The following is a 27,130-nucleotide window of genomic DNA, read 5'->3' as shown; positions in this document are numbered from 1 at the left end:
GGTCTCTGAGCTCTTGAGTTTTTGACCTGAGTGTGGTGTTGAGTGTGAGGGTGGGGGCTTGTGCTGAGAGGACAGGTGTATTAAAGGAGACTTCGTGTTTAGAACAAAGAAGATGAAGAAAGCATGGTCTGACAACCCGAGGCCATTGGAAGGGTATGAACTCAACAATGTATGGGCCAGTAATTCAAGTTCAGGCATGACCAGCTATAAATTGCTGGACCGCAGGAGCACAGAGGATAACACCTGGATCAGATGACCTATACCCAGGCAGAAACGATATTTTTACCAGCCCCTCCTTGAAATCCTTTCTGACCAGGGTCTTAGTTCAACTCCTGGATTCAAATAAAAATTGAGGGAGAATCACAAATTGATTTGAAACCTTAAATTGACCACAGTGAGTTCAGGAATTTACTAAGTAGACTTGAATTGACAATACAAAAATTTCCACCAGCAGAGAGACTGGAAATTTTTAAGTAGTTTCAGTTATCATGGGGGGGAAAAAGCATTTTCATCTTTAATACCCAGATTTTGTGACTCTGTGAAATTAAGCCCAATATATACACTAAGAGTAACAGGTATAGAGGAAACATGTAATAAATGACAGCTACTAATTACTTTTGTATTATTACATCTTTCCCATTTTTATCTGCACTTTATGCTTTGGTTTTATCAACTTGTATTCTTAAGAACCTTCCATAAAAGCAAACATCTTTAAAATGTCCCGTTAGTTTATCAGGTGGCACAAAAGTACTGACAAATAAAATCTTTGGTTCTTAGGGAGGTAGTACAAGTATGGGAATGTGGTGGAGTAAAAAGACTGATGTTTGAGAAAGGAGCATTCTAGAAAAATTTATTTAGTTAATCATTTTGCCTGGAGAGGAAAGCAAGCTTATCTGGCCCCAAGTCACACATGAATTATTTGTAGTAGGATGGCATTTAAATAATTAATAATGAGAAACTTAGCTTAATATTCCTGCTAACCAGCCTGTATTGAGAAACCAAATTTTTAAAAATGGCTTGGGAAGTCCAGGATTAGAGTAAATGTGTTGGGTGGTCTTGCAAGCTATTTTCATCACATTGTAGGAGTCCAGTGGACTGCTTTTCTCTCCATTAAAGGACTGTACCAGAGCATCTATTTATATTCCAAAGTCAGGCCACCCTCTTTCTTGGAAAATACTGTCAAAAATGAAACACTCATCTATTATGAACTGCCTGTTTTTATTTCCTGGGGGTGTCACCACTCTTTACTTTGTATTTATTACCTCATCCTTTTCCTTTCAGCGTGCATTTTTATAGCATTGCAAATTAATTACAGATAATTTTTTATTCCTAATATTTTTGGTTGGTTCATTTTCTTAGCGTGTAAAGAGCTATTTTGTTTTTCACGCCATTGCCATAATGAATCTAAGACTCACCAGAGGTAGGTTACTTCTGTCAAATCTACTTCCCGAATTGTGTGTTTATAAGCTTCAATCATTTCCTGGTCAGGATTTCTTACTGTCTCCTTTGACTTTTTCCAACATTTGAGGATCCTTCTTAGTTTGGGGGAGCTTTGTCTATTGACTGTAAATGCCTAGTCACATTTTATTTTTACCCAGTTGGAATTATAATTTTAAATGTAAATGGTGATATGAAAATGCCCCAGAGTACCACTTTTTTCATGCTCTCAAGATCTAGTTTTTAGAGCTACGAATCTTCGGTCTTTGGTCTTCCCTCAGACCCTAAACTAAAGTCCCTATCTACACTTGTAAAATGCCTAAATGAGTTTATATTCATATAACTGTGAATAGACTCATCACCTGTTATAGATCATGAAATTAGTAATTGGGGGCAAGCAGTACTATTTTATTATAACTGATTAATGATGCTACTAGGAATCTTGTTTTTTGATTCATAGAAACAAAGTTTTCTTGTTAAAAACGCCAATGCTCAATGTATGAGTGTTAGCCTTTTCATGCATGATAATATTTGGGTAGGAAGAATTCTTTCACCATATAGTAGAGAGGTATTCTTTGATTCATTTAATAATGAATTCAGTAGATAGTTCTGGAGTGCCAGCTATATTCCAAGCACTCTTCTAGGCATTGTGTGTACATTAGCAAATAAAACAGACAAAAAGATCTGTCCTTACTGAGATGACAACCTAGCTGGGGGGAGATAGAATGTAAAAAAATAAAAAATAAATAAATTATGTTAATTGTTGGTGCTGATATATGGAGAAAAATAAACCAGGGAACAGATTTAGGACAATGTAGGGAAGAAGTTGCTATTTTTGAAAAGGTTTCAAAAGGGAAGTTCTGACTGACTGGGTGAGCAGACAACCAGGGGCGAGGACATGCACAGGTGTTGATCTAAGCACCAACCCCTTGAAGCAGAGGGAGTCGCAAGTGTATAGCTGTGGGGCAGGATGGCCTCGTGTGTTCAGGAGCAGCAAGGAGGCCAGAGTGGGTGAAAACTGGGAGGGAGAAGAGTGAGAGATGGGATGTGGAGAGGTAGCAGGTAACCTTGACACACTCTGGCAGTCTTTGCAAAGACTTTGCTTATAAAGAGTGAGTGGGACACCATTGTGGGAGCCTTGAGCTGAGGAGGGAGGAGGTCAGATCTGACTTAGGTTTTAAGACGTTCCTTCTGGACAGTATCCTGAGAAACGTCTGTAAGGAGGGGAAGATGGAAGTGGGGAGTCGATGCCAGAGGATTCTGCAATAATCCGGGTAAAAGAGGAAGAGTCGTACCAGGGGAGGTGGTGAGAGAATAGCAGACTCTGCATCTAATTTGAAAGTAGAGTTGATTGCACTTGCTGACTGACCACATGCCAACTCTGAGAAATGATACTAAGATTTTTGCCCTAACAGTGAGGGGAAGGAAGTGATTGCTATTGACTGACATGGAGAAGATGAAAAGGAATAGATTTAGGGCTAGGGTCTGGGGCTCAGTTTTATACAGTGTAATTTTAGTTGTCCATATGCATATGAGTTTAGCTATAGAGTAGAATGTGGACTATACAATCTGAAGTTAGGGGCCCCTTAATATACACATTTGAGAGCTATCAGGATATTAATAGCATCATTGATGGCATTTAACCCAGAAGACCAGATGAGATCTCTAAGGGAGTAGGAGAGATAATTAGGAGATCCAACAGTGAACATAAGCACTCCAATATTGGAAAAAGGAGAGGGGAAAGAAAAGAATGAGAGAATATGGCGTTCTGGAAGGCAAGGGAAGAAAATGTTTCAAGGAGAAGATGGTGCTAAACTATCTCTTTATCAGTTAATATTAGTGTTAAACTTCACCTTCTTGACCTATCTGGACCAAGTTCTGCTGATAGGTCAAGATGATGAAGACTGAGCATTTGCCACTAGGTTTGTTTACACGCTCGATTTAATTTTTGTTGACCTTCACATACGTAGTTCGAGTAGAGTGGTAGGGATGAAACTGAATTGGACCCAAGAAAGTACAGGAGAAGTCAGAGTACAAAAAAACTAGAGAACTTCTTGGCAGACTTTCGTTATCATGAAGAATAGAGAAATGGGGCGGGAGCTGGAGGAGACTGTGTGGTCAGGAGAAAGATTTTTGAATTTTTTCCTAAGACTTGGCAAATGTCAGGATGTTGTGTGCTGAACAATTGAGCAGAAAAGGAAAATCTGGTGATGCAGAATTGAGGAGACAATTACTGGAGCAATCTACATGATGGGGTGAAAGATAAGGGGTGGAATGCTGGATGGAGGAGTTGCCTTTACATGGGAGAATCGACAGTCTATTCATGGCATCACGAAGGAAGGTGGAGCTGTAAGAAATGGGTAACTGGGGTGTGAAAACATATGTGGAAAATCCACTCTTGAGGGCTTCTTTTCTCTCATGAAAATAAACAGCAAGGCTATCACTGGACAGTGAGGATGGAAGATGAGGTTTGGAAGTTTGAGGTGAGACAGGTATAAAAAAGTCACTGGGGGGCGTCTGGGTGGCTCAGTTGGTTAAGGGTCTGACTTCATCTCAGGTCATGATCTCAGGGTTCATGGGTTCGAGGCTCTGGATGGGCTCTGTGCTGACAGCTCAGAGCCTGGATCCTGCTTTGGATTCTGTGTCTCCCTCTTCTCTCTGCCCTTCCCTGCTCTCGCTCTGTCTCTCTCTCTCAATAAATAAATAAATAAATAAATAAATAAATAAATAAACATTTAAAAAAAAAAAAGGTCAATGGGGTCAGGATATGTCCCAAGGTTGTTGGGCAGTACTTACACCCCAAAATAGCATTTGGGGACTCACATTCCTTGAGAAAAATATTCCCAGATTATCAAAAGATGTGTTTGAAAACTGGGTAATTAAATATTTGGGGGACCCATTCTATACTATGTTGACTCTGTCTTTTACAGTCATAGTGTCAATTAACAGCGAAACAGCTGTTGAAAAAACAGCTGCTATAGCATCCTCTTCAAAGAAATGTCTACTGTTCTATAACCAAGTTTTTTCCAAATGTTTGAGAGCACAGAACTCTTAGGGCAGCAATACCGATTAGCCTCTTCCAGAACACTGTTCCATGGACTCCAGCTGGAAAATCACTGCCACAACTACAGCATCATCAAAGGCCATCACCAGTGCCCTGGAGAAGCTCTTGAAATCATCACTATTCCATTTACAAGGGGCAACAACCGAAACTAGATGCACAACTTAAGACTCTAGGTAAATAGGAAAGAGCTCACTAATGTTTTTTTGAAGTTCCTCCTTCATGGGCCAGAATGGGGGTATAAAACACCTTCCATAATAATTCAGTCTAACGGGAAGAACAGTGTGCTCAAATCTGACATGCACAGACTGGGAGATCCTGGCAAGTATCTACATTTCCACAAACAGGTTTCCTTCACCCATTGTGGGTACAGAATGCACAGTGATTAAGAGTACTTTACCCGAAGGACATCTATGTAGAAGCAAATCTCAGCTTCATTTCCTACTAGCCTTGTCACCTTGGAAACAAGTTAACGTCTATGGATCTCAGTTTTCTTCTTTGTAAAATAGAGAAGATATCCCCTCCCTCACAGGCTATTGGGAGGAATAAATGAGATAAAACACATCAAGCACTTAGCACATTGATTTTTTACATGCGTACTGTAACACGAGAAGGCAGTAACTGATAGGGAGCACTTCTCTAAATTAAAAGTCCTCTGAAATTGTAAAGCAGCAGCATTGGTTCTCTATTAACGATGTGGCAAAAGAAATTAAGTTAAGAATGTTTTTAAAAGAGAACACATAATACAGATAGATTTGGTTCTTAAAAGTACCAAGCTAACTCATTTCTCGTCACCAATATTCTTAATCTGTGTTCTCCCCGGGATTCTGACAACAGGCTACATCAGATCTGTATTCAACTCTTGCAGCATTATTGCAGAAAGAAATGACTTTTCTGTTGGGGATAATAATAGTAATAAAATAATATTATTTTAGATTTGTGGTTCAGCATTTCCTTTACAAGCAGGGATTGCTCCTAATGGGAAAATAAAGGTTACTAAAGGGTTAACTGACTTAGTAAAGGTCAACAACATGGCACAATCATTCCACTCACAGAGCAGGCAGGAAAGCCTGTTTCTGACATATTTATAACTATGGTTAAGATGTGCGTTTAATGTTCTTTTTTATTCAAAGGTCTCTGACCATTTAAACCTTTCCTCCCTTTAACTTAGATGTGCTTTGCTAGCCATTAATGTCCTTTAAGTACCTGCTTTATGCTCATTCTAAGATCGGGCCCTACCAATTTTGAAAGAATTCTACCTTGACAAAATTCCAAAATAATGACACCATTTTTAAAAAAACGAAACAAACATGTTTGAGTTACATAAAACTTTCCTTTAGATTTGAAATGTCAAAGAATTAACTTGCTTGCATATTGTAATAAGATAATGCTTAGACTTTGTGATGCTAAGAATAAGAAATACTTTTGCATATAGGTTTAAAATGTGCTTGAATGTGTCTGCTCTTAACCTTGGAACCTGATCCAAGATGAGGTTCAGAAATAAGAACTAAAAACCTCAAGTCTAGGGTTTATTGCCAAATCTGTAGAGAATTGTCTATCTCCTTTCTAACTTTGATGCTTCTAGATAAAATGGCAAAATATTTCTTTGCTGCTTGATTGCATGTTAGTAAATAAAAGTGATATTTGTAAGTATTTTGGGGGTTAAATTATATAAATATTTTTATTAGTAAGAAGTGCCGGTCCCAGATGTAGATATGCACGAATGGACACAAGTCAATACACGTGCACAAAAAGAGATAGAATTACGTGTGGTGTGCGTCTAGATTTTCTCAGCAGACCCCGCCATATGTTTCTTGTCTAGGGGGCTGCCCAGTGAACTCATGCATGTGGATAACAGTTCTAGCAGGCAAAAAGCCATATAAACAATGAGCATAACTCATAATGAAACAAAGAAGCATGCTAATAGCAAATTGTATCCTTATAAAACACTACTCAACCAAACTTTTTAATGAGTACTTTTGATAAATGAATAAATGAAGTGTTAATATAATCATCCCGTTGAAAAATAATCAAATGTTTGATGGTGAAGGACCACATAGCATTTTGCCCTGTAAGAGGTGATAGTCACTTCCCCTCCTTGACTTTTGCCTGTATTGTAACCTCTCTGGAGTCGGCCAAGACAGTACCAAGCACAATGCCTGAGAAACAGTGGTTAAGTTCTACGAAATATTTTATTTTGCCATTGCAATAGGAAAGAACTGCTTCTGGTTTCAAAACAATGAAAAAAAATTAAACCCTTTAAAATTCAGGATTTGAATTCTTTGTCATTTTCTGTAATAACTAAAATGTGTACTTTCTGCGGAGGGTGGGGGAGGGAGGGGTAGTGTAACAAAGCTATAGAGTTTCATTCATGCAGGAACATTTTTATATGTTAAAAGTAAGCCTTATGCTTCACCTGATGTTTTCTCCTGAGAAAATACAGTCTCCCTGCTTAATTCAATGAGGAAAATATTTAATAATTGATGAGGATTTGTGGAGTTGAAAATTGTAAACAAGGCAGTATTTCAATACAACAGCTCTAAAATAACTAAATAGACTTCCTCTGTTGTATTTATTTACCCTTTCTATAGCACCTATCATCTTAATACTTAGGCATAAAAGTACCAGGCATAATGTGAGGATGAAAATATTATGATTCCATCTAATTTTTCTCTCTCGGTAGTTAAAATATAGACAGTGTTCAGCCATACATTTATTTCCCCACGTTACGCTGCTTAGCTTCTGAGAATTCCTTATGTACGACAAATATGCAGTGATTGGTGTGAAAGAAATATGAAGGTGAGACACTGTATTTTAGTTCAAGAATCAGTAATTTGTTTAAATACAAACAATCTATGAATGTGTAGATATAGTAGCAATAGCCACTGGCCGTCAATTCAATTTTCTTTGCCTTGGTTTCTTGCTCATTTTCAAAGACGCTCTCTCTCTCTCTCTCTCTTCTCATGAACTTCACAACAACCAGTTGAGTTCCTGAGACCCATTCGCCTGCTGGGTCTGCAGAGGTTATTCAGCCCTTTCACGCTAATGAGATACATGGAAATGATTTATAGCATAACAATTAATAACAGATTGTAAAAAATCCTTTTAAGTGTTGGTTTGAAGATAAAATGATCTTAAAGCATCAGATGCCTCAGAATCCTCATCTTTGCTATGAGAAGTGTATTCCTTTTCAATATTTAGTGGGTGCATACTCCATGCCAGGGCTGCGGCAGAGAACACAAGAGAAAACTCCCGTGCCCTTTGGAGCTCCCACTCTAGTGGAGGGAGGCTGCAGAGGGAGAGACAGAAGTAGGCAACAACAGTAAAGCAAAATATACAATATTAGGTGGTGGTAAGTGCTGTACAGGGAAAGTTGAAGCAGAAGGAGATCAAGAGTACTGTGGGGCTTGCAGCTTGTAGCAGTTTGGCAAGGCCCACCCTGAGGAGGTAGAAACAATAGTTCATAGGATTCTTGTGGAAAAAAAAAAAAAAGGAAACTGCAGTGTGATTTGAGCAGTGTATAGCCCACAGTAAAGGGTTAATAAATGCCAGTTGGAACCAGAGGTAGTGATGTTTAGTATTGTTTTGAGGAAGGCTTTTGTTTGCTGTGTTCCTTCGTTTGCCATGGCCATTTGTATCTGAAATTAAGAATGGAAGTGTTATTTGGATATCGCCTTAAAGCTTCAAAAAGCTAATTTGTAAACTAGCTAAAAATACAGAACTGAAAGATCCTAAGTCTTCCTGGGTAAGTTATGCACAGTTTGTCCCTGTCTTAAAGAGAGAGAGAGAGAGGAAAAGGAGGAGGAAGGGAGGAAGGAAAGAAGGAAAGTTCTTTAGTTAAGAGTCTTTTTTTTTTAGGAATAAAATTGTTTTAAGTCACACGGTTTAAGTTATTTGAACTTTATATGTATTCTAACTTGCAAGATAGGTCAATTAAAACAGATGTATGTCAAATCTAGGAAGATACTAATCTTTGCTAATTGGGTTGACTAGGTTCAAACATTTTATTGAACTAATGTATAAAAATTTTATACATTCCTCCAGATTATTTTCCTTTACAAACAGCCCTATTATTCTAGTAGGTGTATTTTGATAGTAAACAATAAGTTATTTGCATTAAAGCAGCCAAGAAACTAACAAAGCTAATATAAAAGGAAAATGAGTAATTATAGGGTACCCACTATGTGTGGGTGTGGACTAAGCAATTTGGAAGTTGCTTTCATTTTTCCTTCAAAAATTTTTGAGGGAGGGCGCCTGGGAGGCTGGGTTGGTTGAACTTCCAGCTCTTGGTTTCAGCTCAGCTCAGGTCATGATCTCAGGGGTTGGTGAGATCCAGCCCGAGTCGGGCTGAGTGTTGACAGTGGGGAGCCTGCTTGGGATTCTCTCCCTCTTCCTTTCTCTCGGCCCCTCCCCCACTCATTCTCTCTAAATAAATAAATAAATATTAAAAAAATTTTTTTTGAGGACTTGGGTGTTGGCTGCTGACTAAAGCCCTGGGGAGACAACTGAAGAGTGGTCAGACACATTCTTGCCAAATCTAGAGCTTACAGCCTTCTAGGTGAAGGTATGTAACGACCTCATTAGTTCTTCACGTCCTTGTAAAAAAGGTGCCCTCCCAGTTGCACAGGGAGGAAAACTGCAAGCAAGAAAATGAGGCAAACCGTCAAGAGTCACTCAAGGGTCAGTGATGAGACCCAGAATCAGTTGAGGACTTCCGGTTCACAGGTGGAAGCCCTTACACCGATGACTCAGTAATATTTGAGTGTGAAATACAAACGCAGTTGGTGTTTACCTTTCTAATTATGGCTTGTTTATTCAACTTTTAAAAATTAATGTTCATTTCTTGATGCACATCAATGGAGTAGAAAGATGAGCCATAACCAGACTATGCAACTGGGCGAAGCTAAGCTGGGATTCACGTTTTGCCTTAGGTAAATCACACATGGATTAATCTGAAATAACTACATTATGGTTTGTGCACTTCGATGACTTTTTAAAATCACATTGTGTGGAAAAGTTCATGTAAAGGAACATCGTCAAATCTTTTTTTTTCTAAGTTTATGAATGGATGTGTTTCCAATGATGGTGTCAATGACTCATAAGCTTAATGGCATGTTTTTCTTTTAGCTGTCTGCCACCAAGAAGTCCATAGAGAGCCTCAGCAACATAATGGTTTTCGTCTTAGGACTAGAACATTCTAAACAGTTACATAGCGAAAAGGCACACACTGTCAGTTGACTGGCCCAAATTCCATCTGAGGTGCCCTAATCCACGTCTACTTTCCTGTGATTGATTTTCATGAGACCATGTGACCCAATAATGGCCAATGAAATATAAGCAGATGTTAATGTAGGTGAGGCTTCTGGAAAACTTTCTAAAAGGAACAGACTTGGCCTTAACTTTGAGATTTTTTCCTTCTTCCTGCTGTGGTGAGAAAAAGAAATTATGCTTTAAGAAGGGGAGCAGAAAAACAAAATGCGCTTGGGGAGCAGGAAAACAAAATGAACTTGGAGTCTTGGGGCACCAAAGATCACCTGCACGGCCTCCACTGGGGCTGCCTCCCTTTGGGCTTTTTGTTTTGTTGAAGGAGGGGTTGGGGAGGAGACAGGGCAAAAAATATATATCTTAAGCAGCCATTAGTTGGGTTTTCTGTTGTTTGCAAATTAAAGTAAAGCAATACTAATCAGTGTTGATCTTCAACTTCCTTTCCTATCTCCTTTCCCTGTATTTTCATTTCTTGTTCTTTTATTCCCAAGTTTCTGACTAGTTTTTAATTTTTTCTCCGTATTCTTTTTTATCAGTTCTCTAATATACCATTTTACTTTCAAATTTGATAGAATGGATTTTCTATTTCTGTGACTTCCAAATTTATCAAAACTGTAAACACACTAATATTCCTGAATTCCATCCTTTTAAGACCCTTTTCTTTTTCCTTCTTATCAAGGCTTGAAATATGAGACAGAGTTTCCCATTTTCCTTCCCGTGCACCCCTTTCCCAAAATAACAAGTTGTTGCATTTTAGTTTGAATTTGTAATGTCTTTTGCAGCTGTTGTAACGTTCATTTCCTATTGTAGTCAGACTCATCTCAGCCAAGCTGTGGCAAGAGAAATTGATTCAGCCCCAGCCTTCTACCCACTGTTGTCAAGTTCAATTTCTACGAATCGGGGAACTAAAATTCAAGCCATTCTTGTTTTCCAATTTAAAGTTTTTTATTTCAGAGTACCACCCAACTAACCAGAACACCACCCAGTTAGCCAGAATGCAGGGAAGATGGTACTCTCATATATTATGGTGTCCTGGTAAGTTGGTAGAATACTTTTGAAAAATAATCTGGTGAAATGTTTCTAGAACAGTAAAAACAAATTCATCATCTTTGCTTTGGTAACATAACATAGAGGACACTTCCGAAAAAAAATTTTTTTTTAAAGAAGCTAAGACGTTCACTGTAATGTAAGTGTGATTGCAAAAATTTGGAGAAAATCCTAATGTGATAAGTTAAATAATAGCAATTCACTACTAGGAAAAATGATTATGAATACTTTGTCAAAATAAAAAATATGTCTAAAAAATTGCAATAAAATAAATCCCAGGTCAGAAAGACATAGTTATTCCTGTAAGAATAGGAGAGGGATATGACTGGGTTGACCAGAACGGGGGGCTTAGAGTATTGGAAATATTCTATTAGTTAAGCCAAGAAAAGGCCACAGGAGCATACCTATGTTGTATATTACTTTACACACATGACATAGTTCATATTAAAAATAAAATTATCTTTTGAAGAAATTTTTAACCTCCACAAGGTCTTTCCCCACAGTCTTCTTAATGTTTCCTAACAGATATAACTTCATCCAGAGTACTGTAATTGTACTTCATATTATAATTATTCATTGCTTTTATCTAAGCTCATCTTCATACACTTATAATACTGAGGCGAGTGTCTTGTATATAGTATGAAATTAAAGTATTCTGCAAACTATGTACACTGTAGATGAATTGAATTATTTCCATGGCGGCGTAATTTTTACTTATAAAAAATAAAAAGGCAAGGATAGCTATGGTTCAAATCTGATATGCCTCGATTTGCTATATTTAAAAAATGCAAACTATCTCTATTTACCACATTATATCTCCAACATTTGCAGTCTAAAAACTTGCAAAGTGCTATTTTTAAAAACAAATTTGCTATGAATTTTCCCTCTGGTTATAAAAAATTAAAATTTTATTTAATACAATTCCACTCAAAGGAGAGTGAAAAGTAGTATAATTGAATAAATATGAGAGGGACAATGCAATTAGGTAAATATGTTCCAAATTTGGTACATTTCTGTATGTAAAAACTTCTAATTTAAGGGAAAATTACTTGAGGAATGTTGCCTGGATCCGTGTTCAAAAGGTGTTTGTCAACACATTTCAGAGTTTTGCTTATTATTTTTAATATGTGCACCCAAATGGAAACTCAGGTTTTCAGGTCTATAATGTTTTAATGTAGGTCATTCTAATTCTATTTATTTTTTAATTAGTTCAACAAACATTTCACTAATCACCCACTATGTGCAAAATAGTGTGAGGGGTAAAAGGAAGGCTAAATAAATGGCTAACTTACAGCCCTTTTCTCAGATGGTTACCTGTCTAGGGGAGCCAACAATATTTAAGGAAAGCAGAAAAGTCTAAGTACCTAAAGAGTAAGTGAGGGAATTAACATTTGCTGGATGCCTACTTGGGCCAATATATTTCACACTGGCCCAAGTAAGGATCTAGTAAGTGTTAATCCTTCAAAGTATGGGAAATATTATTTACATGGGCAGAAAAAATGGAGAATCAGAAAGGCACTCTTTCCATTACGTTAACAGAAGCTTCAAGAACGGAAAGATAATTTTTTGATGAAGAGGTGGGATATGTAAAATGTGTGCAGGGCGTCATGGAATCATTTGGGGAAGATTCCAGAGCAGACAATGGGGGTGGGGGCACTGAGCCAACTAGTAAAGGCAGCCAGGATGGATGGCGCATGGCAAGGTGTTCACCTGGGTAGAAGGTTACAAGTCTGAGATATGAGAACCGAAGTGGGGCCCTTAAAGGTCATGGTGTTGTATTGACACTAATTTGTGTCACTTTGGGTTTCTAACTATAGATGTGCCATAATTAAGGATTTGCTGGAGGCAAGGTGGAATGGAGCTGAGGGAAGGAGGCCAGAGGTTCAGAAGTGCATGATGGGGAGGCGCGTGGTGGTAGCCCTGAAGGAGACTTGACTGCGCAGGACATTGGAAAAGAGAGAACATCCGAGGGAGTGATGATCAAGCTAGAAGGACCAAAAACCGTATTGACTGCAACAAAACAAAGTTATAAAATGTCATTTTCCTCTAATTGCCAGACAGCTCCTCACACAAATCAAAACATGCTGTTTACCATGTAATCACATAATATCACCAGCTGTTTGCATTCATAGTAAGTCCTCTTACATGCCTTTCTCAGACTTAAACAGGAAAATTCCCCTTTGCTGAACATTATTGCCAAAATAGAACACATGAAAAAAAAAAAGGGCATTGAAACCTAGCAATACATATTCACTTCTGGCCCTAGGAAAAATCAAGACTGTATTTTAAAATATATGAAAGCTTTGGAAATCACTTTTATTTTCACTTTGAATCAGCTCTAATCTTTCAACACAGCTTTTACTTCTGAAAATGGACTCCATTTTCCCCCATCACTGCCTGGAATTACATTTGTGTTAAATCATCCATGCAATCTTTGGCATCACTAATCCTAAGGCTTAAGAACTTTAAATATACAAAGATACTGAAGAGAGTCTTTACCTTAGAGAAATCAGGGTGTGGTGCAAGTAATACTCTTAATATTGTAAAAGAGTTTTCTACCACTGGCACTAATTTTTCAAAATGTATCACCACTGGTGAAGTGGAAGTAAGATCTGACAAAAAGTTGCAGGTAGGTAACGTTTATTTTGACATTAGCAACTTAAAATCTCTAGTTGCAAGTTGTGCCTTATCACGTACATTGAATGAGATAGATGATCTGCTTTGGGGGGTGCTTGTGTGTGTTCTTCTCTTTTCTAGGATAAGATGTTAGGTAGAAGAATACCACGGTTAAGAAACTCCGAATACCGACCTCCATCCTCCTCGTTAATTCATTCTTCTTTTAGCATTTGCGACAGTGAACACTAAGTCAAATAGAAGTATATGAATTTGGGGAAATGAGTCATCTTTGACCCAAATTATCCTGGTTTTAAACAGAACTGAAATATGATAAAAGATGGGATTTGAAAGATACTTTCAACACTGACTTTTTTTTTTTTTAGAGTTTGTTTGTGTGTGTGTATGTATGTATGTATTTAAAGAGTGAGCAGAGATGGGCAGAGAGAGAGAGAGAGAGAGAGAGAGAGAGAATCCTAAGCAGGTTCCACACTGAGCCACCCAGGAGCCCCTCAACATTGACATTTTACAATTTTGTGATTTCAAATTTTTTTTTTGTGCGACCAGAATTATACATTCCTGGTAAATTAATTTTGCCATGTTTACATTTCCTGATTTTTCATATTCTTGCACACACATGGAAGTGGAGGGTAAGGGACTACCTGTAAAGATATGCACATATTTTTGCTAAGCTATGTATGCTATTTTCCTAACTTCTCTCCTTCTGTTCACACCTTAGTTTGTTTTACCCCAAGTTCTATACAGGGAATGAATTACATGAACTGAATTGGAAATGTATGCCTGCACACACACACACACACACACACACATTTACTCCAGTATCCTAACTCCCAGTGATGACCACCTTCTTCATTCTTTGGTTTTGATCTTCTGCTATCTTCTCCCTTGCCTCTTTATATCTGGAGAATTGCCTTAATCAAACATTTCTATTCTTTATCTGTCAACAATTATAAAAAACAATCTGCAAATATTTTTTCCCCTAACTAACTTGATGTAGTTCATTTTTTCAGCCACATTACCCAGAGTCTGGATATTAACCTTGACTTTCCCCTAATTTCCTTATCTCTCTGGAATGGAGTCTTGTACTTTTTCTATCTTTTGTCATTCTATTAACATGCCTGTGGCTGTTGCCAAAAGGAGGGAGTGCAGCTTGGAATGCTTCTACACGTGCAGAAAAGCGCTGGCTACAGAACATATTTATGGTCAGTCCGCTACTCAGCTCTCTTTCTCTGAGAAAGAGCTGTTAGGACAAGAAGTGCCACGATGACATAATTTCTTACAGCATCCTTCACTCTTACAGTTAAACTCACTTCCTTCACTCTCTGCCCCACCTACAGGGAAACTTCACAGTGTTTCTAGTAGAGGCAAGTTTTTCATTTAAACATTGTACATTTGTCAATGTTCTACCATTTTTCAAACTTGTCTTTTCATGTTTCATCCAGATGTAGTGCAGTGTAAAGGGCTGTTTTACCTGATTAGCCCAGGGGATGGGGTCCGGAGCCCCTTCCCCTCCCCCCCCCCCCAAAAGAGACTCCACCCTGCTACCGCCCTTCTGCGTGCCCGCCCCATTTTGCTCCAGGGTTCCAGATTCCTGCCCCACCCACGTCTTCAGCCGTGGGCATCCCTCGCCTTCCTGCTCTCCCCACAGCTTTCCTGTTCTCAGATGACTTCACTTAAGGAGTGGTCCACGATTTTAAGACACTGTTACACTTATCTCATTTGTTCTTCTTCGGAACCCTAAGAGTCGGGCAGATCCCTCCTCGCAGTCCTGTTTTGTGTCTAAGAGTCAGGCCCATTGACTCATCCCGTGTGGACTGGAAGTGGGCTGCTGTCGACTCAGCGTCCAGGCGGGACCACCTTTCCCATCATTCCTCACGTAGATTGTGGCAGGTGGCAGAGGCCACACCAGGCGGTACCCTGCCTTTGTTTCCATTAATAACGCACACCCGGCCTTTAGAAGTGTTTGGAAAATGCCACACAAAATGTAGAGCACGGCTTTTCCTGGCTAGAAGTCGTTCCTTTGCTCTCATTTCCTGTTTCTCGGCCTCTCCCTTGTTTCTCTTCCCACCCCACTTCATGCCACATTACTGCAAATCTTGCTCTCCCTAACATAAACTTCCCCTTCGCAGCCTTCCCACCGCCGGGGCGGTTTCCCGCGCGGGGCGGGCTCAGGGGCACCGCGCAGGGGTGCCTGCGGGCTCGGGAGCTCCAGCGCGCTCACCTAGGTTTGCAAGAGAAGTGGCGCACGCATCTCCACCGCTGACCGCAGCGCCCGGCCAGCCCACCCTCGCACCCCGCCCGTCCGCTTCCGCCCCGTCTCCTCCCCGCCCCCGCCGACCCTCCGGCGCGGCGCTGACCCCGCGCCCTCCGAGCCGCGGCGGGAACGGCCGCCCCGCCGCTGCCTCCACTCTCCCGCCCCAGAATCCCGCGGATCCGCTCCCCCAGGCGCGAGGGCGGGGAGGGAGGGGCCGCAGGGGAGAGCGGCTAGGGCTCCGCTCCCGGTCGCCCACTTCTCGTGCCTCCCTCCTGGGGCGCAGGGCCGGGGGCTGGACTCCCCTACGCCGCTGCTAGGAGCCCTCGGGGGCCTCGGCAGGGGTCTGGAGCTCCAGCTTCCTACCCCTCCTGCAAGTTCGCCTGCTTTCCCGAATAACTAGCGCGGGCAGGCACCCCTTCTCCCGGGTTTCCCGAGCGAGGCATGCGTCTCCCCTGCCCCCATCCATCCCAAGGTGAAGCACTGGGAGGGAGGACGCCCCCGCTTCGCCCACAACGTGCGCTGCTCCCGAACCCAAACAATGATCCCTCTCCCTTCCTCGCCCAGCCCCCGGCCCGCCCCACCCCCGCGCGTACCCCAGCTCCGAGAGCACCGCCCGCCCGGCTGCCCCTGCTTTGGACCCCATTGTTGCCCGACCCGGGCGATGCCCGGCGCCCGGGGGCGGTCCCCGGGAGCCGCTGCGCCGCCGTGCCCGCAGCCTCGGCCGGCCGCTCGAGCCGGCTCCGCCCACACCTTTCCAAGTTAGCTGGCGGGCGAGCCGCGGGGACGGCTCGGGCGCCCGGCCCCCTCCCTGCACGCCCCCACCCGGGCCGGAGCGGGGAGGGGGCGGGGGGCCGGGCGGGCTGCGCGCTCGATTTGCCTCCGAATTCTCTCCCGAAGGCTGCCTTGCGCGCTCTGACACAAAAGAGGGGACTTTCTCGCGGCTCAGCGCGAGTCCTCGCCTGGCGAGTTGCAATCCGGGGGTTCCTCCCGCCGCGAGGCCCCGCGGGCCCCCCTCGGCCGGCGGCTCCCAAAGCTCCGTTGGCCATGTGTAGGTTATTTTGGGTGCCGCAGCAAGGTGGTGCAGGTGAAAGGGAAGCGCGGCCGAGGCCGGGGGGCGGGGGCAGGGGTGGGGCGGGGTGGGGCGGGGTGGAGGCTCCGCGGACCCACCCCCCAGCCCGGCGGCCCGGGCGGCGAGGCGAGGGCCGGGCAGTGGGTGTTGCCTTCTACCTCTGCGAGCGGGGAGGGGTTAGTTTCCCACAGGGGATTTCAACCATCACACTCAGAGCCCGCCTCCTAATCCTCGGGCGGAGCGGCTCGGGGGCCCCATTTTATGGCAATAAAGCGACTTAGCGCCTGCTGAGCGAGCCCCTCCCCGCCGCCGCCCCCGCCCTCGGCCCCACCCCGGGGCTCGCCCGCAGCGGCGGGGCTTTGTTTCTGGGGAGGAGGACCCGGAGCTCTTTTGTTTGGGGGTTTGGTGTTTTCACCCCCCCCACCTCACCTCACCCCACCCCACCCCACCCCCCACGCCTCTCCGGTTTCCTGAGCTGCGGGCTGCAAGGGAGGAGAAGCGGCGTCTTGCAACCCCCTCGGCTGGGCCCCGGGGTAATTCGATGCGGGCCTGGCGAGGCTCCCCACGCTAGACCGGGGCTCGCGTCTCGGCAGCCTCCACCCACCGGCCCACCCTACATTTAGCGCATCATGTGATCCGGGTAAGTCATTTGCAAGTACAACAGTTCCCTGGGTTGCCCCCCATTCATTTCCTGAGAACTGCAGAGAGCAGCTGAGAGGCTCTGCCTGTGCGTGTGCGAGTGTGCGTGTGAGTGTGCGCGGGTGACGCCGTGTGTGTGCGAGAGTGAGTGTGTGCGCGCGCGTGTGTGTGCGAGAGAGAGAGAGAGAGAGAAAGGGAGAGAGAGAGGGGGACTCTGTGTGAGGGAAAGAAAACAATTTCTCCTGCTCTGCAGCTTCTGTTCAGGTCTGTGCCGATTCCGTTTCTTATCAAAATAAACAACCCCCTCCTTTTTTTTTTTTTTTTTTTTTGCCATCCCAAATCAGACCGTGTTCTCTTAACATGTTTTATTTTCCTTCTGTCATCTGCTCAAGTTAAATCATTTTGGTTGGTCTGTGTTCTTAAAGGGGGAAAGTGTTGGGAAGCGGGAGGGGGCCGAGGGAGGGCGATGCTATTGCAAAGCAAGTAGCGTCGGTCGGATATGTGAAGAAGAAAGAAGGAGGTTTCTCTCTCCACCCCCCACCCCCCGCACCAATTTTTTTTTTTTTTTAAAGAACTTATCAAGTACCGTGAATTAAGCAAATGTTTTTCTACCCCTGGTGGAATTGTTGGTTGCAATGTTTGCCTGACGGTTGCCAAGGATGGGACATAAAACACCCGGGCTGAATCGGGGAGGCGGGGGTGGGGGGTTGTGGAAGTAGTTTGCCCCCAGGAAGAGAGCGAGTTCGGTGAATAGCTGCCGCACCGGGGCTGTGTGGGCTGTGGGTGTGCGCTGGAGAGAGTGGAGGGGAAGGGGTTAAGGCGGAGATGACACTGCTGGCATGAATAGTGGTCCTGGTGCTACATTCATTATTGTCTCTGGTCGTAATGATGTGTAACTGTCACTTGCTACAGTGCCTGGTCCGCGGAAGTAGCCAGGGGCTGGCCCGTGGCTGTTATTTTCAATTACGGGGGAGCCGGCCGGAGTTGACAAGGGGCAACTTTGCACGTCCACCCGAGCCGGGCAGCCGGCGGAGCTGGCCTGGGAGCCCTTTCTAGCCTCAGAAGCTCGCTCCCAGGACTCGGACTTGACCTCCGCGACATGAGTTGGTGTTCGTGTTAGATGCTCCCCTATGGGGAGAATCAATCCTGCTTTTGTTGGGTAGAGAGCTGCGTATTAGAACTTTGAAAAACTTTTATCTTTGGGGAAAAGGGTGGGGTGCACTCAACAGTTCTGTTTCGAAGTGCATTTGAGGCAAACGCTTGGAAAAAGTACCAATTCCTTTGTTATATGCCCTGCGGCTTCCCAGCCCCCCTTCACCCTGCGCTTCGAGTTTTGCATACTTTAATAGTAATACCCTTAATTCAGCTGATAAAAACTGACTGTTGAGTTAAAGAGTGTTAGTACAACGGAATGTGTAATCTGGATAAACAGTTTGTATGGTTAATATCGTCAGCTCTCTAATTTAACAGTACAGATGGTTTAAGTATCGTTCTGTATGGATTGTTTTAAGCAATCCCACTGGCTAATAGAATTCTCGGCCGAGCGCTGGGATATTTTATTGTAAATCAGCTTTAATATTCTCTGTTTCCCGGTCACACCAGGGAGGTGAGCAGGTCTATTTACATTTGGTGCCTGTGCATCCAGTGGCCTCAGTAGACATCTGTCAATCAAATAACGTCATTGTGCAAATCCACCTAGACGCCTCCAGGCCCTTTTCTTACTGGAGGAGAGAGTTGTTTAGATAAGTAAATGCTTTGAAATAAATTTGGTGTCTTTTAAAAGGGAGCCTCTTGTGATGGGAATAGGAGTGGTCACTCTGGAAGAGTGGGTGTATTCCATCATGTAACAAATGCTCTTTGGAATTGGCATTTAATAAAAACAGTGACTCCCCCCACCCCCCCAAAAAAAGCCTGGTTGTGCTGTTTGTAGACCCCATTCGCATTTTGTTTACATTCTTTAAAACCACGCAGAAATTGGTTGCGATAAAGGGGTATACTTTTAGGCTAGAAGATGTTTAACTGTGGAAGCTTAGTAGACATGGGATGGTGAAGGGCAAACATTTCAGTTGCATAAGTTGTATCTTTATCGCTGCAGCCTGGTCAATCGATTGGAGACTAGCTTGAGTATGGTAAGCTTCTTTGAGTTGGGGAGGGAGCAATTAATTAGAGCATAGAAGTATTGGCAGAAATTGGTAATGCATTTAGGAGAGAAGTTTATTATTCTTGTCTTGTAATTCATAACTATTATGAAGTATACCGAAGCTGGTGAAATTTGGAAGTTTCAAATTTATGAACCAAAACCATGTAACTAATATAGTTGTGTCAGATACACAGAACATTCTTGAGGAATTTCTGTTTATTTTTGAGTTGCTTCAGTTATTTATCTATTACTTAGCGTTGCCTATTTAAAAGAAGCTTCGGTCAGCTAAACTTTATTTTGGAATGCTTTGTATTACTATTTATTGAATGAAAATTGTTGTGCCAGTGGGCCCTTAACATATATTTTTTTTCTCCAGAAAGTTCTTTTTCAGTAACTGAATGTCATTTGGGAGAAAACTGGTCCTGGTGTAGCATTTGAGACCTTGACCTTAGCAACTTTTGGCTGGTGGTTGTTTACTACAGCTGCAGCCTCTGTGTGTACAGAAAGGGAAGGGACTGCAAACACCAGTGTGCTCACTCTCCCCAGGCCAAGGGAAAAACAAATCAGGATGCGTGATGTTCATTCATTCCGAAGAGGGTGCATCAGGCATAGAATAGCAGTAGTGTTCTGGTCATTTAAAAATATATATGTTCCTCGGGGATTACTTCCCTGCCTCCTGTGAAAGGTAAACAAGCACTTGAACAGACTGAGTGAGTTTTAAATGTTCTATCATGAAGCAGGCTGTTATCCAGTGAATGAAATAATTTGGTCTTAAACATAGGTGTGGGTTTTTTTGTGTGTTTTGTTTTTTTCTTTTTCCTCTGCAAAGAGGACGTAAGTGCTTAGGCCTCTAGGCCTACACTGAGGGCATTTTGAACTCAAGCCAGTGTTGGTTAATCTAGAGTACTGAGTCGCCTTACCAGTGAGGTGATATTGTTAAGCAGTTGAACATACGAAGGTCCTCGGTGTTTTTGCCATTGTACAAAATGGAAAGTGTGGAATTTCATATTTATGTGTGAATTTCATTAAGATAATCAATTAAATTGGGGGTGTCAAATGGTTTTCTTTAGATTGTGAGAGAAACAGTCTTCTTAGAGGGTTTACTTCATAAATGTAACTAGATGATTTGTGTATTGATACAAACTAGTTGTATTCTACAAAACTAGAGGTGCAGACTTATTTGAAAAGTTATTTGTTTTGGATAAGGAAGTCTTCCCGCTTGTGCTTTCACGCTGATTAAGGAGCAAGAACTAAAAATCTCAAAACTGCCTTATTTAACAGTTTCATTTAACACCCATGGTTATCTTTTTCCTTGTAGAAAACAGCTTTCATTTTTATAAATAATTTCTAAAATAGGTTGCGGTTGCTTGCCTTTATCATTTATGTTTTGAAAATGCTGTATGATAGTAGAGTGGTAATATCTGTATTTTTGCCCCCTGTTCACTTATTTTCTTTTATGTTTATTTTTCAGCTGACAAATTACGCACAGCTTTCAGTCTTTAGTATGTACAAGATGTAAGGGTAAAAATATTAAAATTAAATCACTGGCGACACCCTATAAACCACAGCCTTAACTCATCCACCACAACCACAGCTCCCCAAATCAAAACGCAAGTAAACAGATGGGCCTTGCCCTATGCCCAGGAGGTCAACAGCCCTGGGCTCTGTGAGATCTGCTGTATTTCCAGATCCCAAACCCGTTCAGGGAAATGTCTGACTTCAACAGACCAGAATTCATTTTCAGGGCCTGGACCAGCCACACCCCGTCTGATGTCAGCTTTTGAGTTCTTGTGGCTGAGAACACATGCTGTGGATTAAATGGTTACTTTCTCTATATATTCTCAGTAATTATGTTACAAAAGGATTTTTCGGTTTTGGGTGTTTATTGTCATAAAAGTGGCTACTTGAGTAGTCCTGTTGCTCCATAAAAATTTGTTTGGGTCTGGCAGTAGACTACAGGATATTCACCCAGAGAATTCTGCTCTTGGCGTGGTCTTTCTTCCTGTCTTTTTCTCCAGTGAAAGTCATATACTTCTGTTGCTGTTTCGTGGTATATTTTTTTGATTATTAGCATAATTGGACTGGTCTGAAGAGTATTGCTTTTTAGGTACAGATGGGGTAGCAGGAAGCCTTTGCTGCTGTACTGCTGCATGGAAGGTGAGAGAAACCATTGGAGAGCTTTGGGATAGTTTTCTCCATCCCATCAGAAGTAATTGAAGCCGCAGCTATTACAGTTTACTGGCCTAGACAGCCAGGAGTTGTGTTCCCAGTGCTACAGTCACAACACCTGTGGGTTTTTAGAATTATTCTGGGCGTGATGCATATGTGTATATTACATGTATGTGTATTTGCTATTTTACGTATATTTTATGTATATATATGCATGCATATAGTATTTATGAACGTGAGTTTTTATATTCTGTATGTTGGTATATATCCCCCGGCACCCCCGACGCTACATATATTACAAGCAAGAATTACGGTAAAAAGTCCCCCTCCTCCCACTTGTATACAAAAGAAGGAAAACACACAGTTTGTTTTTTCCAAATCCTGTGTTTAGTAATAATGTTCTCACTTGGTTTTGAGTTTAGGAAGCAAACTTAGAACGTGAAAACAGCCTTGCCCCAGAGAAAACAAACCAGCATAACTAAATGAGAACCAAGATAAATGATTGTGAAAAAATGAAACAGTTAACTGTAAAGAAAATATTTATTCATTTCACAATCCGGTATCTGCTAAGATTATATATCCTGGAATCTGGACTGATTGAGGTGGCAGAGATATCACAATCTGAAGCAGGGTCTCTTGGTTACTAAAACTGGACGACCTTGGTTAAATTTCTTAACCTGAGTCTGTAAAATGGGAAAAATAATAGACATTTTACAGGGTTGTGGTGAGGGTAAAAGAAGATAGTGTGGGTACGAATCACTTTGTAAAACTAGAAAGTACTAGCGTGGCAACTGATTTGACAGGAAAACCACTCCCTCTCCATCCCCCACATCCCTACAAGGGATGAACTTTCCAGCCTCTCTAAGTGAGCATATAAATTACACTTATGGAGAAGGAATTTCCGAGTGTGGGTAGAAAACTTCTGGCAGTCAAAGGTCATGAATTCCATTCCTGTCTCACCAGAGATTTGCTCTGTGACCTTGAGAAAGTCATTCTTAAAAAGTTTCTCTGTAGCTGGTATGTAACTTTACCATTAACATTTGTATAATGCAGGTGAAGTATCTGAGCTTTTCAAAAGAATGTACATGAAAATACAGTTCCCATAATCATTTTACAGAAAACAGAAAGTGAAGATCAACAGTGATTTCTTAGAGATTGTAAACCTCCTTCAGTGAGACCACTAGTCATTAAAAATACCCTTTTTTTAATAGAATCATTAATTTTGTGCTGTTATTCTATAATTTAGAACAGTCTTATTGAACTGCAAATCCCTAGTTAAGCGAAGATTCTGTTGATTAAGCTATGTCTGATTTATGGCTTAAGCCAGAAATAAAGCGTCTTGGTTAGACTCAAACATTGTTGTAACACAATAAATGCACAGCCAAGACAGGTAAATGATGGAGATATTACATGGATATTTGAAAATTTATTGAACATATTTTATTTATGCACACATTTTTTCTGCTGTGTACATTTCTTTACATACATACATTTGAGAAAATTAACAATATTAATTTACATAATTTCTCCCCAGCCACATTTTCTTCAGTTAAGAAACAAAAAAAATATTTTTTCACGCTCTGTGTAAACACTATTCTTGGAAGAGCAAAGAAATTGACTCACACTAGCTCATCAATAGAATTCATTTTAGACTCTTTCTATGTCACACATACACCTTGCCTAACTCCTGTTCCTGTTGCAACTATCACTGTAAGCATCACTTCCTCTGAGATTCTTACCATCCCTTACTTTGCAAAGTACTTGAATAAGAATATTGAATAAGAATAAGAATACTGAATAAGAATATTCAGGGTTCCAGGCTGTGTTCTATGGCCCTATAGTACATGCTGTTTTTCTGGTGCAACTGCTTGTTGATTTGCTGGTCCCCTCCCAATAGTAAGCCCCTTGAGAGCAGGAAATGATTCTTCTTCATAGTTACTGTACTGGCTTCTCACCCAGTGCCTACCATAGTGACAGATCACACAGTGCTAAAATACTTGTACAAGGAACAAATTAAGGAGTGCAATCTCTGTGACTAACCCTCCAGTAGCCAAGTGCCAGTATCATGGATTTTTCCTTCCTAAGTCTTTTGATCTCTCTCTAGCTAAGCATATTCAACTCTATTAGCCATTCCACAATTCACTACCTTTTCCTGCCTTTTTTTTTTTTTTTTTCTTTTTCTCTTCGCGAAATGAAGCTTTGTAGTGGAGTCAAAGGGTGCTGGATTTGAAACCTCAGACTACTCGGGTTTGGCTGTCTGACTGGACAAGTTAATTCTCCAAGTCTCCGTTTACGTATAAGTAAAAACAAAAACAAGAACAAATAATGTCAACATTGCAGAATAGTTTTGAAGACTAAAATTGTGGTAATGTCCATAAAGTGTCAGGTGTATAGAGCCTTGTACATATTTAGTGCTCAATAAATATTAGTCTGCTCTAGGATATTGGTGCCTCTCTCTCTTTCTCTGTCTCTTTTTTTTTTTTGTATTATAATTTTTAATTCCAGTTAGTTAACATACAGTGTTGCATTAGTTTCAAGTGTATGATATAGTGATTCAACGCTTCCATACATCACCCAGTGCTCATCAGGACAAGTGCCCTCCTTAATCCCTGTCACCTACTTAAACCATCCCCCCTCCACCCTCCCCTCTGGTAACAATTTGTTCTCTACAATTAAAAGTTTGTTTCTTGACTTGTCTCGCTTTCTCTTATTTTCCCCCCATTGCTCATGTGTTTTGTTTCTTAAATTCTGCATATGAGTGAGATCATATGGTATTTGTCTTTCTCTGACTGACGTATTTTGCTTATTGTTTTAGTCTTTAGCTGTATCCGTGTTGTGGCAAATGGCAAGATTTCATTCTTTTTTATGGCTGAGTAATATTGCATTTTATATATATATATATATATATATATATATATATACCACTTCTTTATCCATTCATCAGTCGATGGACACTTGGGCTGCTTCCATATCTTGGCTTTTGTAAATAATGCTGCTATTAGTATTCTTGTATTTGGGTAAATACAAGTAGTGTGATTGCTGGATCATAAGGTAGTGCTCTTAAAAGCAGCCATTCAGAATGAGTAGTAGCAGCAAAATAAAATAGCTACTCTTTATTGTTCAGAAGTTAGGTACTGTGTTTTTCACATGTTAGTTTATTTGATATGTACTCTTTACTACACAGGTATGTATGGTTGACTTTCAAATAATTTACACTTTGAATACTATATGTGGAAACCCCTAAAGTACCTTCTATACACTGGATTTTGACTTAAGGATGCATTGTTTTATAGCAGTTGTGTGATGGTGCTCACTGCCCAGTAAGAGTTCCCCTCCCCCAATGACTTTGCTATTTTTGACAGTATTTTAAAAAATAATTTGAAAATTTGGGGCACCTGGGTGGCTTATTCTTATTCTTTTTAAATTTTTTTTTTTCAACGTTTATTTATTTTTGGGACAGAGAGAGACAGAGCATGAACGGGGGAGGGGCAGAGAGAGAGGGAGACACAGAATCGGAAACAGGCTCCAGGCTCTGAGCCATCAGCCCAGAGCCTGACGCGGGGCTCGAACTCACGGACCGCGAGATCGTGACCTGGCTGAAGTCGGACGCTTAACCGACTGCGCCACCCAGGCGCCCCGGCTTATTCTTATTCTTATAAGCATCTGACTCTTGGTTTCGCCTCAGGTCATGATCTCACGGTTCATGAGGTCGAGCCCCGCATGGGGCTCTGTGCTACTGGTGCAGAGTCTGCTTTGGGTTCTTTCTTTTTCCCCCTCTGCCCCTCTCCCTCTCTCTCCCCCTTTCCCTCTTTTGTCTCTGAGAGTAGGTCTCCTTTTTTAAATTTTATTATTATTACTAAAAAAAAATTTTTAATGTTTATTTATTTTGAGGGAGAGAGAGACAAAGTGCGAGCAGGGGAGGAGCAGAGAGAGAGGGAGACAAATAATCTGAAGAAGGCTCCAGGCTCCAAGCTGTCAGCACAGAGCCCGACGCGGGGCTTGAACTCACAAACTGTGAGATCATGACTTCAGCCAAAGTTGGACGCTTAACCGACTGAGCCACCCAGGTGCCCCAAGAGTGGGTCTCCTTTAAAACATGAGTCTGGTCCCTTGACATATATAATTTTTTTAAGTTTTCAGAAGTGCATCACATATTAAAATATGAGATTCCTCTTTTTATTCATTAAATATTTGTTGAGTACATATGTATGATATTATGGTTTCTATTTTATAGATGTAGGGGCTGATTTTAACCCAATTAATGCCAATAACCATGGTCAGTAGCCAGTTAGCTTTAAATATTTTTTTTTTTGATGTTTATTTATTTTGAGAGGGAGAGCAAGTGGGGGAGGGTGGCAGAAAGAAAGAGAGAGAGAGAGAGAGAGAGAGAGAGAGAGAGAGAGAAAATGAATCTCAAGCAGGCTCCATGCCCAGCGTGGAGCTTAACACAGGTCTCTATCTCACCACCCTGAGACCATGAGATCATGACCTGAGCTAAAATCAAGAGTCGAATGTTTGACTGAGCCACCCAGGTATCTCTAAAGTAAAGATTTGAACGCTGGAAAGCCGTTGTGTTATGCCCTATTCCCTGTATTACTCTTAACTCCCTTCAGCAGTAAGTATGATAGTCCAGATTTAATCTTCTTGTAGAGTAAGAACAAAAAATGGGAGTATTAGACAGATACTGTATTTACAGGCTGTTATTTTGTTTGTAGATACTGACCTACTGCACTTACTAGCATATTTACCTCAATACAGAAGCCAATTTTGTGATGGTTGATACATGTGCTAAAACAAATTGTGAGACCTAATCCAAAAAATTGCTTTAGAAGGCAACTGCTATAGGGTATGTCAAAGTGGCAGCAGTAGACCAGTAACTTCTGGCCAGTATGCATTCTGTCATTTGATAAAGCTGTTACAGTCAGAGGCATCATATGAGTAACAAAAAAACATTATCTCTATAAAAAATGCCTTACCCATTTGACCTACACTTATTTAGCTCCTATTATGTAATCCGGAATCATGTATGGAAACGGATAGGGCATTATCATTAATTAGCTGAAAATCAAAGAGGGAAGGTGAGACTTATGTGGAAACTTACAATACAAAGTAAGTTGTGATACACGGACCAAGTTGCTTAAAATTCATGGGAAAAAATTCCTTGTATCTGGGAAATGAAAGGTTTTAGGTTTTTAGTGGATATGGCAATAATTCTTCATGGAAAATGTTTACTTTTTATAGAAAAGAAAAAAGCAAATCTGCAAGAATAAGAAAGCAAATTAAAAACATTATTTTGGCCACTGTGGTGGTTTCACACATCCTTTTCTGTTATCTTTTAGAGCTGATGGCTTTATGGTGTTTTGGCAAACTTTTATCATTTGCCATAACACGAGAATATTGTGATTCCCAAAATTA

The 27,130-nt window shown here is 41.4% G+C and overlaps 1 protein-coding gene across 5 annotated transcripts in view; it reads left to right on the top strand.

The window, feature by feature from the left end:
* The first annotated feature begins 17,015 nt into the window (after window positions 1–17,015).
* The window catches only part of KLF12 (KLF transcription factor 12), a 442,889-nt gene continuing 432,774 nt past the window's right edge, over window positions 17,016–27,130 (top strand). For 3 of the 5 annotated variants that reach the window (XM_047859514.1, XM_047859507.1, XM_047859563.1), the window contains exon 1: window positions 17,016–17,407. The gene's annotated coding sequence lies outside the window, so the exon portion shown is untranslated. Of the gene's footprint in view, window positions 17,408–17,504; window positions 17,671–27,130 lie in introns of those variants that run through there. The other 2 variants (XM_047859542.1, XM_047859534.1) reach the window with 1 other exon arrangement.

The sequence above is a fragment of the Prionailurus viverrinus genome, chromosome A1, assembly GCF_022837055.1.
Source record: "Prionailurus viverrinus isolate Anna chromosome A1, UM_Priviv_1.0, whole genome shotgun sequence".
NCBI lineage: Eukaryota > Metazoa > Chordata > Mammalia > Carnivora > Felidae > Prionailurus > Prionailurus viverrinus.
Note: the sequence above shows the minus strand (reverse complement) of the source record. Positions and strands in the feature narration are given on the sequence as shown.